At 40.3% G+C, this 13,830-nt stretch overlaps 1 pseudogene; it reads right to left on the reverse strand.

Moving 5' to 3' along the window:
- Positions 1-11,476: 11,476 nt before the first annotated feature.
- On the reverse strand, positions 11,477-12,891 carry LOC147437685 (uncharacterized; annotated as a pseudogene).
- Between the last annotated feature and the right edge of the window lie 939 nt (positions 12,892-13,830).

The raw sequence follows: 13,830 nt of genomic DNA on the forward strand, positions 1-13,830 counted from the left end.
TATACTTGATGGATAGAACTTTCCATATTCGCGGACATGGTGTCGGGCAATACGCCATGTTCAATGCACATTGCATTTGCATTGATTACAAGTACATGAAACCCTAGCTGAGAGATAGGCATCTCAATCACGTAGTCTGACACCGTCGTCGCTAGTCATAATTCTTGTGAACACAACTATAAAACATAACGTTAATTTCAAACCTTTCTTTACTCAAAAAATAGTACATAAATGTAACCTTATAAAAACACAAGCGAACTTCAAAAACGGCTAACAAGAATGCATATGCAAAGTAGTAAGTAGGAACGGCAAGAGGGCAAGCCGTTTCTTGAGATCGTCTGTGTTTTTTCTGTTAAAAATGAAAACAGACTTCAGAAACGGCTTATACACTTGCATTTTTCCTTGCCTCTTTGTATATGGCTAGCTCTCTTGTCGTTTGTTGATTTGGGCAATCCGTAAGCATCCTTGTTAGCACAAACAGCAAGAGAACAGGCTGTTTATGGAGTCCATTTGTGTTTTTTCTCTCAAAAATGCAAAGCAACTTGACCTCTTATCGTTTGTGCTTGCCGTTTTGCACACGGTTTGTCCAAACCATCAATAGGCACAATGGCAAGGTATGTGCAAAGCACAAAGTAGAAATGGCAAGTGTACAAGCCATTTTTTAATTCTATTTATGTTTTTAAGAGAAAAAATACAAACGGACTTCAAAAACGGATTTCCATCTTGCGGTTTGTGCTAACCACTTTGCATACGGTTTGACCAAACTATCAATAAGTAACTGGGTAAGCCATATGCAAAGCTCGTTTGTGTTTTTATGAGAAAAAATGTAAATGGACTTCAAAATGTCTTGTGCACTTGCTGTCTATGCTTGTTGCTCTATAGATTGCTTGCCCACTTATCTTATGCGAGACTGAAATGACCAAACCAATTCAACCCTAAGCCGCTTTAGAGCAGCCCAACTTAAGCAATTTTACACAGCCAAACTTAAGCGGCTTTACACGACCAACTCTTAGCGACCGAACCAAAAGCCGCTATTCCTAGGTAGCTAGCCCTAAGAGAACTCAAATGGCCAAAAAAATGTGTGCCTAAGCTGATTTAGAGTGGCCAACCCTAAGCGGCATTACATGGCAAACCCTAAGCAGCTAAACCAAAAGCCGCTAACCATAAGGGGCTAGCCTTAGGTGGACTAAAACGGCCAAACCAATGTGGACCTAAGCTGATTTAGAGTAGCCAACCCTAAGCGGCTTTACATGACCAATCTTAAGCGGCCAAACCAAAAGCCCCTAACCCTAAGAAGCTAGTACTAATAAGCAGGTTGAAACGTCCAAACCGATTTAGAGCGGCCAATCCTAAGCGACTTTACACGACCAATCCTAACCGACTTTACCATATGTCGTTAACCCTAAGCGAATTGAAATGGCCAAACCAACGTGGTTTTAAGTCAATTTAGAGTGGCCAACCCTAAACACAGACAAACCTAGGTGGCTTTACACGGCCAACTCCTACTGGCCAAACCATAAGCGGCTAGGCCTAAATGGATCAAAACAATGCGGCTCTAAGCTGGTTTAGAGTGGCCAACATGGTCAACCCTAAGCAATCAAGCACGGTCAATTTTTAGCGGCCAAATCAAAAGTGCTAACCCTAAATGGCTAGTCCTAAGCGGACTCAAATGGCCAAATCAGTGTGGCCCTAAGCCAGTTTAGAGTGGCCAACCTTGGTTTCACATAGCCAACCCCTAGTGACCAATGCATAAGCCGCTAGTCTTAAACGGACTGAAACACCCAAATCAATGTGGCCCTAAGCCAATTTAGAGCGGCCAATCCTAAGCGGCTTCACACGGCTAACCCTAAGAGGCTTCACATGGCTAACTTTAAGCGGCTTTACATGGCCAACTTCTAGCGGCCAAACCACAAGCCCAACCCTAAGCAGCTAGTTCTAAGTAGAGTGAAACGAGCAAACCAATGCGGCCCTGAGCCGGTTTAGAGTGGCCAACTCTAAGCGGCTTTACATGGCCAACTCCTATATTATTTAGGGTGGATCGTTTTAAGTTGCCAAACCATAAACTTTAAACTTTAAAGGACTAACTATCATCCGATTAACACGACCAAATAAATTAAAATCCTAAATCTAATCGAAATGTTATTCTTAAACTAGATTTAAACATAATCACATTTAACACAATGTAAAATCTAAACTGTAAACTTAAAATGAATACTAAATATAAACTTAAACTTATAATTTGAAAGTATATATTATAAATATAAATTTAATATTTTTATTTAAATAAAACTTAAAAACATGAATCGAATACTTAAGTTTAAACTCAATTTTTAAACTTAACCAAGTTGATTGAAAACATAAAAGAATAAATTTTATATTTTAAACAATTAAAAACATAAATTTAAAAAGTATAATTTAAATTTAGATTAAAGCTTCAATTTTACATTAATATTCAAAACAATTATAATTAATTCATTAAAAAAATTCAAACTTTCATATTTGAATTAATTTCTTTTATATTGCAATTAATTACAAAAAATAATTTTTTTGCTTAAATTTCTTTGAATTTCAGTATAAAAATCTCAAAATGTTTATTCCGATCTTTTACTGCGTTTTCTAGAGAGAGAGTCCAAAATGCGTTGGTCAACACTAGTTCTGTAATCGGACACTCAAATGTCCTGAGACACTAAAGTGTCCTGTTTTTCTAGCAACTTGTCATAATTATTTGGTGCATCTAGAAAAAAATTAAGAGGTCACGTTCATATCTTTAGGTCAACTATGACATGAAGAACATAGCCAAATTTTACTTTTGCCAAAATTAATATTATAATGGTAAGTTTTAAGATGAAAAATCATAGAAATTTAGTGCAATTTTAATAAAATTTTCATAAATTGAATATAACTTCTCATCAAAATAAGATTTTGCATAGATTTCAAGGTGTATGGATAGGAAAAAACTTATTATAGCAAGAAATTGAGCTTCATAACTTACTTATGGGACTAGTTTTTGTTATAATCAAAAGACCAAAATCTTGAAAATGCTGACAAAGAGGAAAATTTTGGTCTTTCAAGGCCTCTTTCATTAACATGATGAGGTTATGGGACAAAACCTAAGGTGTATAATGTATCTAAGGTCAATACCCATCAAGTAAGCATTTTTCAAGGGATCAAACTCATAGGCATCTTGTAATTTAAGCCCATTTTTAAAAATATATAGTGCATAATTTCTTGCAAAAAAAACATTGCTATGAAAAACTAATGAAAGTGTGTATATAAATCTCCCAATTGTCTCCATATGAGGTATTTGTATACAAATAAGTGAGATGAATAGAAAAATCCAAAAGTGGACTTTATTTTAAGGATTATCTTTGATAAATAAAAAATCATAATTACAACATGCGCAATTTTTTATATATGCCATAAATCACCAAATGTGGCTTGCATAACCATTAAAAATTATCACCTTATACAATGGAGTCATAGATCTAGTATATATGCATCATATGACATTGTAAATTTAGATGAACTAAATGTTTTTTGTGATCGTTAATTGAATTTGTGAACATTGCATATTTGACCCACAGGACTTTCTATATTTAATTCTAGTCACAAAGGATTTTTTTCTCACATGAAAATTGTAAAAATATCAAACACATATATAAGTAGTTACCAGGGATTATTGCATACACCTTGCTCATTTTTTTCTTAGGCTAGAGTACGAGTTTTAATGAAACATTGAATGCTATTTTGCATAGGTTCTTTTCATGAATGTAGTTACTATTGAGGTTATGATCAAAAGTGAGGGATTATAATTTCTATAAGTACTTTGAATAACATTTATTAAATTTGCAAAAGCATTTCTTGAGATGTGTTCTAGATTTCATGTACCATTTTATTTAAATTCGCAAAAAAAGGACACTAAAGTGTCATTTTTGGTACCAAACTAGTGTCAAAGAAGAGAGAGGGGGACAAGAGGACATTTTTTTTAAATTTCAAATATTATCATGTATATTACTGCTCTTATTTTCGTGTATATTCTTGCGATTATTGCCGCTAAAATTGCCGCTCATATTTTCGAGCCCCACTTTAGCCTTAAACATTCAAAGTTTGGTATTTTCCTTTGTTTTTCTTGTGAATAAAAATTAAAGAACATTATTTAAATTTTCAAAAAAAATAAAAAATGATATTAAAATATGAAACTATGGCTATGTGGATAGAAATGAAACTACAAAGAGGAAACTCCATCCTAGAGCTATGTATGCGCCTCCATGTAAAGCAAGCACCGTCAGAGATGAGAAGGCAAATATGGATGACATCTTCAGTTGAGGCATAGGCACTACTTCCAGAGGAGCAATCTCCATGACATCCATCCATCATGTTCTGGATCGGCTCTCACAAACTCCCGTTATAGCAAAACACAGACAAACCTTTTTTACAAGTGGAACCCCTCGTCTTCTACCTACACCCTCCAAGCTTGGGAATGGCCTGATTTTGTGATGAACCAGTAAGTCCCTTGTTCAAACAAAGCGTCCTTGCCTTGAAGGTAATTATACAAGTGTTGCTTGCTCGGTGCCCCTTTGGATCCCACATTTTTTAAACTTCACCATGATAGAGTAAAGTGTGCCCACGTTTTACCAGATGGTAGCACCTATGTTAGTTTCTTCAAGCTCTATCTTGCAACAATGTGCAAGTGGCCTTCACTTTTGCAAGAACCTTCCTCATTCTCTTGCAAATGGGACGAGGCTTGCTTGACAAAATTAGGACAGAGAGAGAGAGAGAGAGAGAGAGAGAGAGAGAGAGAGAGAGAGAAGAGAGAGAGTCAAAGAAATCCATGAATGGTTGACACGACAAAAAAATTTCCTAGAATAAAATATACAAAATGTTTATAAATCATCTTCCAAAAGAACTCTACGAGTAGCTTGATGTGAGGAATTCCAAACATCGAGCAAAAAATACCGAGCATGTCGTTTTTCGAGCAAAACTAAAGAGAATTGTAATACAAAGTGGATTTTTTTATTAAGTCCCCCACCTTTTCCGGCTACCTCCTTTGCATGCCACCTTCCCAATCCTCCACGAGCTTCGTCCCTGCCCACGCCTACCTCCTCTATCCTCCTTTGTTCAAGTGCCCCACATCCATGCCCCTCCACCCCCCATGCCTCTGTTTCCCTCCCTTACCCTGCTCATATGCTTCCCCTTGGCTTCCCCTGCCAAATACTTTCTCTTCTCTCTGGCAGCAAATAGTCATGTAGACACACTATGTCAAGCCCTATCAGATAGCCCTGCCACCTATACTCGTTGACCTGAGGTTCGGGGGGGGGGGGGGGGGGGGGGGGAGAGAGAGAGAGAGAGAGAGAGAGAGAGAGAGAGAGAGAGAGAGAGAGAGAGAGATAGAGATGTCTCCTACCTTGCCTCCACTCTAGAATCCAACACACACACACACACACACACACACACACAGAGAATAGTTTTTGGCAAACTCTGCCTGGAAATATTCGCATGAGAGATGTGCATCCCCCCCCTTCCACTAATGTTTTATTTTTCCCACCCTTCCCTTTTCCACTTGAAGCTAATGCATGATTTTTTGAATTTATTCCATCCGATACCTCCTACTTGTAATATAGAACCTACTACTGCTACTGAAGCGCAAGTAATTTGGAGGCAAAAATCAAGGACTCGTTCCTGAGTAAGCGAGCATCGATCACATAGCTAGAGTCTCCTGCTGATTATGGCTCACGGGAGGCTTAGTTATCTGTGATTTGAACTAACTAAGCCCCTTCTCGATCACACACACAAAAGAAAATTAAATGAATAACTATGCCACCCTTTGTCACTATGCCGATTTTGGCATAGTTGCGAAGTTAAAGGCATTATTGGGAGGTTGAATGACTAACTAAGGGCATGGTCATGTGAGGCTTAGTTAGAACTAAGCCCTGACATTCTCTGGCAGGAGCTCAACGCGAGGATTGTCTGCAGTAGTTAGAGAGAGGAACAGCAAAGCGCAAGCAAGAGAGAGAAATATGGCATCACAATCCATGGGCGCAAAGTAAACCTTCTTAACTACTGAAAATTGTAATGCATGCAGAGCACTCAATATCAAAAAATCACGCGAAATCTATCCTACGTCGATGCGAAAAAGGACACAACCGTACAGGGTTGTTCATTTAGTATTAGATATAGAATGGGTCGATTTCCTCATGACTTAGCGTTCAAATCTCTGAGGACTCTGCTGTAATACATTCCGCGTCGACGCGGTATGTTGACGGGCCAAGAACCTGTAAACTCACAAGGTTTTTTTCATGATCTCACAAGGCTTCAAAATCGGTTGCTTGCCCTTCCGCGTCGGCGCGGCATGATGAAGGGCCAAGAACAGGTAACTGATTTATGGCTTTTTTTTAATGAGACATTATCTCACAAGGCTTCGGACTCTGTTGCTTGCCCTTCCGCGCCGGCGCGGCATGCTGAAGGGCTAAGAACGGGTAAGGGGGTGCGTTTTGCACGGGCTGCATTTACCGTTATGCTGACCCTCGATGGCCCTGATGTGCAATCCGTACCTCCTCAACCTTGTCTTTCGCAGGTGGTGAATTGTCCCCATTTGACTGCCTGCTTCAGGTCAAGCAACCTCCATGTGTACCTCCCCGCCTACACAAGCTTGGCTGAAATTTCATCAGTGCCCCTTCCATGCTGGCACGGCATGTTGAAGGGCCAAGAATAGGTGCAATGTGCATCGTATGCTTTTTGTTGATGCCGTTGCTCCACACAATGTGGGGAAAAGGTATGAAAAGCAAGATATAGAGGTGGGCACATTAGTGGCTACTATCATCTCCCTCTCTCTCAGTAAGCATTAGCTATCCCGCGTCGTTGCAAACTGTTGTGCTTGCAAAGCACAACGAGTAGCAAGTGGGACATTTCCTCAATCAGCACCGCGTCAGCATGGGAGCAAAAAAGATATTTATACAATTTTTTTTTTTGGGACGTGGCTCTAATTCATACCGCGTCGGCGCGGGATATGCAAGTTCAATGTCCCGTTCTATTAACCACCTCTTGAACTGCTCGACCATTACTACGTTTGTGGCCTTGTTTACATTTCAAGTGCCATAAAGTTTAGAGAGTAAGGCTTTGTTTTCAAGACGGGACATTGCTAAAAATGCTTTCTACATCATTAATCCAAAAGGGACATGGCCAAAGTCCATACCACGTTGACTTGGACCCAAAGATAGTGTTGCAATGTCGAAGTGCTAGTTTTATCAAAATCAATAGTGTGTATTAAATAAATTAGTGAAAGCAATGAAAGACTGGGGAAGTGTAACCTTCATGCCACTCCTGGTTCTATACAGAAAACATGTATTAGAACACAAACCCAACGTTCAAAATCGAATAGAAGTGTATAGATGAACCGAAGTGGCTACATTGATGAAATCATCATTTAAATGAACAAAATTAGGAGTGCCTTTTGAGCAGAGAAAAAAAGTGAGCATCAAGTGATACACATTGGCTAAGGAGGCATAAGGGTAAAAAACATGCAATCTCTTGAGATTACAAAGCAAAATTAGCATTACATGGGACATTGCATCAATCAGCATCGCGCCGGTGTAAGAGAGTTAATGCAAAAAATTCGTTATCTTCGGAGTTGTAAAGCAAATAAAAGATTCACATAATTGTTTTAGGATGTAGCTCTAATCCATACCGGGTTGGTATAGGATAGGTAAGTTCAATGTCTCGTTGTATTAATGACCTCTTAAACTGCTTTACCTTTAGTGCGTTTGTGTCCTTGTTTACATTTCAAGTGCCATAAAGTTTCGAGAAGGATCCATTTTCAAGATGGGACGTTGCTGTAAATGCTGCCGTGCCGATGCAATATGGTCAAGGGGGATGTAATGTAAGGGGGAGGCAAAAAGCATAGTGCGGGAGATATCAATCTCCAACATTAGCTATATAAAGCAATACAAACTCAAAAAAAAAAAAAAACTTCAAGACTAGAGGCACCTGATTAACATGATAAGCAAATAAGGCAAAATGAGTACCTTTTCATGGAATTTTTCACTTGAATATATATATATATATATATATATATATATATATATATATATATATATATATATATATATATATATATATATATATATATATATATATATATATATATATATATATATATATATATATATATATATATATATATATATAGCTGACAAGCGCTAAAATTATAGATAGGGACCACTTTGATTGCATGCAATGCCTAACTTTTCTCTCTCTCATGTCATTTATCTCCATGCATGTGACTCTCTCTCTCTCTCTCTCTCTCTCTCTCTCTCTCTCTCTCTCTCTCTCTCTCTCTCTCTCTCCTCATGTTTTGCTTGGATTTCGCTCAGTTTTTGTGTTTGCTCGATAAAGTTTGCTCGGTGCTTGGTAAGACTCCTTGATGTAAATCTAAACTTATGGATCCTAAATCAATAAAGAGAGAAATTGAATTGTTGTTTGTGGATCCACTGGCTTCATCATCCTTGAACTCGTCATCTTCCATCTCATCATGGCAATCATCCTTGCTAAGATTGGTGGCATTGGGATTCGAATCATTGATCTCTTTGTCCCATGTCTCACCCTCATTCAAAGTAGTAGGTGGAAAAGGATTGAAGACGATCTCCACTTCATTAGTGGAAAAAATGGTTCTTCATCGAGGTATTATGGGAACTACGAACCAAAGTTTGGGTTGATGAATTGATGGGATATAGACAAACTATAGAAAAGAAACAATAAATGAGTGACATTGATATTATGTTATAATGAAATAAGGGTAAATAAGGCTTACACTCACCTGCCGACAATTGCATGGCAAAACTAAGTTGTCATACCTTCCTTATGATATACACTAGAGTCCACCATGTCAAACCATTCTCATGTCATCTAGACATAATTGCAACCACTTGCACTTGAAGATGTATGAAAGGTTCTAAAATTGACCTTTAGTATCCTTTCAATAGTCCCAGAGTACCTTGCTTCATCACCATTTATGTCAAATTTTCCCATGACACTACAATCTAGGGTGGTTCGACGCTCGTCAATGTGGCGTGTACAAAAGTGTCGCTCCTTTGACCACATAGAGTTAAAGGAAAGTCACTATACAAGAGAACAGATTATAGAATCAATTACAATGACAAAATCAAAGAAAATGAGCCATATATATTAGTTCTCTGTGTGTGTATGTATGTATATATATACATGTATGTATTTATATATATTGTGCGTGAAGTACCAAATCAAGCCAGGATTTCTCTTCCAGCTTAAGCTTTACACTTGTGGCACTTTTGTTTCTCTTCCATTTCCTTTGTATTTTCACTAGTTTTCTTTGTTGTTTGGGTGACAAATCCTCTCTATGCTTAAAACACTCCTAAGGTTTCAAACACTCACATAATTTTACCAACTAGGACTAGTAGTCAAGTAAATGAGTTAACCTAAAGTCACGGCCTCCTAACCTCAAGGATCATCAATAAAACTAAACTCTAAGTCAATTAACTAAAGAAAGGATAAGTTTATACATATTTAATGGCAGATAACAAAACATAATTGAATGCACTTAATCAAACCAAGAAGAAGCCACAATCAAAAAATATAAATGTACAAAACCATATAGCATAGGAAGGAGTACACCTATGTATTGGCTCGATGAAGAGGTCGATCTCATGGAAGCTCCTCGTGTCTGGAGATACATCATGTCTACATGGTTGTCCAATCTCCATGGGCAAGCTAATGTTTGTCTACGTGCTGCATCAAAAGATCAACAAAAGCACTGCACCTCCAAGAGGTATGTCAGCAAAAAGATAAAATAACAAAAGTAACAGAATAATAAAATAAAACATCTAAGCTAGGGTCTAAAACCTGGATATCCAGAGGGAAAAAACCCAAAAGGGAAAAAAGTGCCTCTGGTATATGCACATAAATCTAGTGCACATATCAATGTGTACAAATCTCAAATCTGGTGCAACTAGGAGTCAAGAGAGAGCTCTCACCATGAAGCATGATCTGCAATCTCTTAGCTCGATCTCTAATAGTCAAGGGCTAACTAACACCTAGCTCCATATGTAAAGTTTGCTCAACAGCACAAGGAATGGTCGTACGGGGGGCATCAGCCTCTACTCGAATAGTCTGTGGAAGGCTCTTTGGTAGCCAAATCTGCAATGCTCTCACTCTCGTAGGGTTGTCAGTCTGAGCTCTCCTAGCATTTCTACGTGCGCATCTAGCTCTAGGACATACTATCTGTTGTGAAGGTATCGACCTCTCTAGGGGTAGTCTCATCTCTCAACATCTGGCTCGTGGAGGTCTCGCTCTAGGGTATGATCTTGTATGCACTGGGTGTGCTACCGCTCGTGGCCTAGGTACCCAAACATGTCTTTGTCCCTCAAAGTAATCATGTGCCTCAAGTGACCGTCTAGATGTGAGTCAACCATGTGAAAGTCTGTCGTCGGTCATATGGCTCTTTAGAAATATGATCATGTCATCACAAGGTAAAAATCTAGCATGTATCTCGTCACGGAGAACAAATACCTGTTGGGTTGTCCTGGAAACTCTACGTGGAGAGCTACGTGCTTGATCTATCGTGTGTCGCTCCTCAGTGGCACTACTCATCATCGCAGAGCCTCTGCCTATAGAAGGCTCTACACATGGCTGAGATGCCTGTGTACGTGATCTCCAAACAAGTCTAGCAGGCGCTATCGTATCCCTACATAGGGTGTCATTAGAGGTCACTCTAGTCCGTGTACATCCATGTATCTGTGGTGTAACCTCTATCTCTGTGGTGTCAGTAATGTGGTCTCTAGGAACCTGATCTAGAAAAGTACGGCTCGTGGATGGTCTCCGCTCAATCGGGTGATATGATCGTGAATCGACACTCGTAGATGGCACTAGGGCAACATCTATATGTGGTGGCTGCCCTCTCTATGACTCACTAACTATGACAACGCTATTCAAGCTAAAAGAGTGGGATAGTGATGCTATCGGCTCTACATCTTCTCTTATAGGGGGATCTACTCTCGTAGATGGATCTAGCTCGACAGCTATCTGTAAGGGCCTCTGTGAGGTCGGAAGATCTAAACAAGGATGCTCAAGGGCAGCTAGAATCTGTGGAGTGGTCTCATCTATAACAAAGCCATCGGAGTCGCACTCTATGACTCTGTGAGATCTCTCGCTGTGTGCTGGAAGTCTCGTGGATAAGTGTGGTAGGTGGTGTAGGCTCCCTAACAGTACTCTCACTGGGCTCTAGTCTCAGGGGCTCTACCTGTGGGCTAGGTGCTGGAGCTATCTCTCGTGGCACACTATCATCCTCATCTTGCATCTCCCAAGGTGGTATAATACGATGTGACAAAAGAAGCCTAGGAGGTGATCTTTCTAGTGGTGTCTCTCGAGGACTCAAAGCTCTCGGTAGTTGTGGAGCTAGCGTGGTTGTCGTGGGTAAACATAAATCATCATGTCTAAGTCGAGGGGACTAGGGTAGACCTATAGTCAAAACATATACTGCATGATCGACATCCCTATAAACTCGCTCACGTGGATCTCCTATCAAATATGCAAGAAGGCGGGCTGAAGGATCTCTGGATCCACCACTCGTCAGGCGTATGTACCTATGACCAAGCTCATCTAGATAGGTCATGGTCTGCTCAACTCTCTGGAGCTCCACTAGCCTAGGATGTGTCTGTGTGTCTAGGCTGTCATCTGGTTGTGCTCGCTCAATGTCATCAAAATCAAGGGTCTCAATCAAGAGATACTGCTCTCCGAGATCATCAATAAAAACTGCTCTATCGACCTGTGGGTAGGCTCTGACAATCTGCCTAGGTGTAGACATCATGCGCTGCGGGGTGGCTAGCCTCACAAAGGAGTCATCATAAGTGTCAACATAATATGCAACCCCTCGTGGAGATCGGCCTACTATATGCAAGATATGACTGTCTATATCTCTCATGCTATTCCTAGTCTCTCTAGTCTCGGACAGTGTCTGAAGGGTGGGGACAGTGGTCTAGGGGCACTCATATCTACAATGGGTGATCTACCGGGCCCTACCTCTGGTGCTCTCAACTGGGGTGATGTGGTCCTCATAGACGCTCTCGTATGCTCTCTAATCTGTGTCATCAAAGGGTGGCATGGGTCTCTAGATGGTGCAAGGTGTCGAGGTTGAGACTCTCTAAAGTACGTGTCTCGAAGGCTCTGGGTCTCTATATGTGGCTCACTCTGAGTGGTACGCAAAGTGCTAGCAATCACCGTGTACATCGCTCTAGACTCGTGATAGCTTGAAACGCTTGGTGGCAAATCAAGTCTAGGTGAGGAGAATCCTGGCGGTGGTTTCCTGAGTGATGTGGGTGGTGGCACTGTGTCTAAAGGAGGTGAGGCACTCCTACTCGAAGTAGGGCACTGGGTCGGTCGAGGATCGTACGGCAATCCACAAGTCAAAAAGTAAAGCTCAATGCCTATGGTGCTCATGTAGCATCTGTCTTTAGGCTCGCCAACTAGTGTCACACCATCTGTGGATAGGCGTCTACTAGAAGTGCAACACTCTAATCGATATATGCGTTGAGCACTATCTATATAGATCACTCGAGGATCTACCCGCTGTAATGTAACCTGCACGGGATGGTCGAAGGCCTCAAGGCAATCATCTGCGTGTACTAGCTCTATCTCCTCTAGCCCAATCAAATGGTCGACCACATACGTGGCGCGATAGTCATCTCTAAATGTGCCATCCCGCCTGTCGTAGGGAAGGACTCACACCACCTGGAGGGTCTGTGTGGGGCCAAAGGAGGCACGGCACTGAACAAAGAAATGTCCATATGTGTCCGTGTAAAAGGGCCGGTCTTTGTGCTCGCCTACAAGTGTGAGCAATGTGTACTCAGAGCACGAAGTGGTCATGGCCATCATATGTGCGCTCTCGACGTGTGATAGGCCTCTAAACCTCGTCAACTCGTCGAATGTGGACTAAAATCAAAATCTGCACTATATCGAGGTTTATGCGTACAATCGGACTCAAATCCGAAAAAATCTGGCAAAACCTAACTCTCGGACATATCTGCTCTAAATATGTTTAATCGTGTGCGATTGTCGAGTATGTGGGGCGTGTGATGCGTGTGGAATATGTGTGAGAAGCAAAGAAAGAAAAAAAAAATCTTTTTTTTTTGCGCGTGTATGTGTGTGTGTGTGTGTGTAAATTCAAGTGAGAGAAAAAGACAAAAAGAGAAAATCAATGGAGTGTTTAAGAGAGATCTTTTGTGTGGGTGAGTGAAAGAGGGCAAAGAGACAAAATGAGAAAATCAAAGAGTGATTGAGGGCTTTAAAGAGACAAAGAGAGAAAGTCAAGGAATACTTAAGTGGGGGAGCTTTTGTGTGTGTGTGTGTGTGTGTGTGTGTGTGTGTGTGGTGTGTGTGAGTGAAAGAAACAAAGAGAAAATCAAGGAGTATTTAAAGGGGAACGGTTTTTGTGTGTACGTTTTTTTTTTTTTTGACGTGTGTGTGTGTGTGTGTGTGTGTATGTGAATCCGAAAGAGAGAAAGTAAGAAAAATGAAGAAGGGTGTATGTGTGTGTGTGTGTGTGTGTGTGTGTGTGTGTGTATGTGTGTGTGTATGTGTGTGTGTATATTTGTGTATCTGTGTGTGTGTGTATGTGTGTGTGTGTGTGTGTGTGTGTTTAACACATCAATTGCCAATCAAACCAAAACCCGTTTTAACCTCTTTTTTGTCCATTTTTGGCCCAAAAATTAGCGCAATTGGTGGTTCAATTAGAAAATTTATATGCATACACTTATTTATCACTAATCCAACATCACAATAAAATCATAAACACTCCAATTTGCC

The sequence above is a fragment of the Adiantum capillus-veneris genome, chromosome 17, assembly GCF_014529385.1.
Source record: "Adiantum capillus-veneris isolate H3 chromosome 17, ASM1452938v2, whole genome shotgun sequence".
In the NCBI taxonomy this organism is placed as follows: domain Eukaryota; kingdom Viridiplantae; phylum Streptophyta; class Polypodiopsida; order Polypodiales; family Pteridaceae; genus Adiantum; species Adiantum capillus-veneris.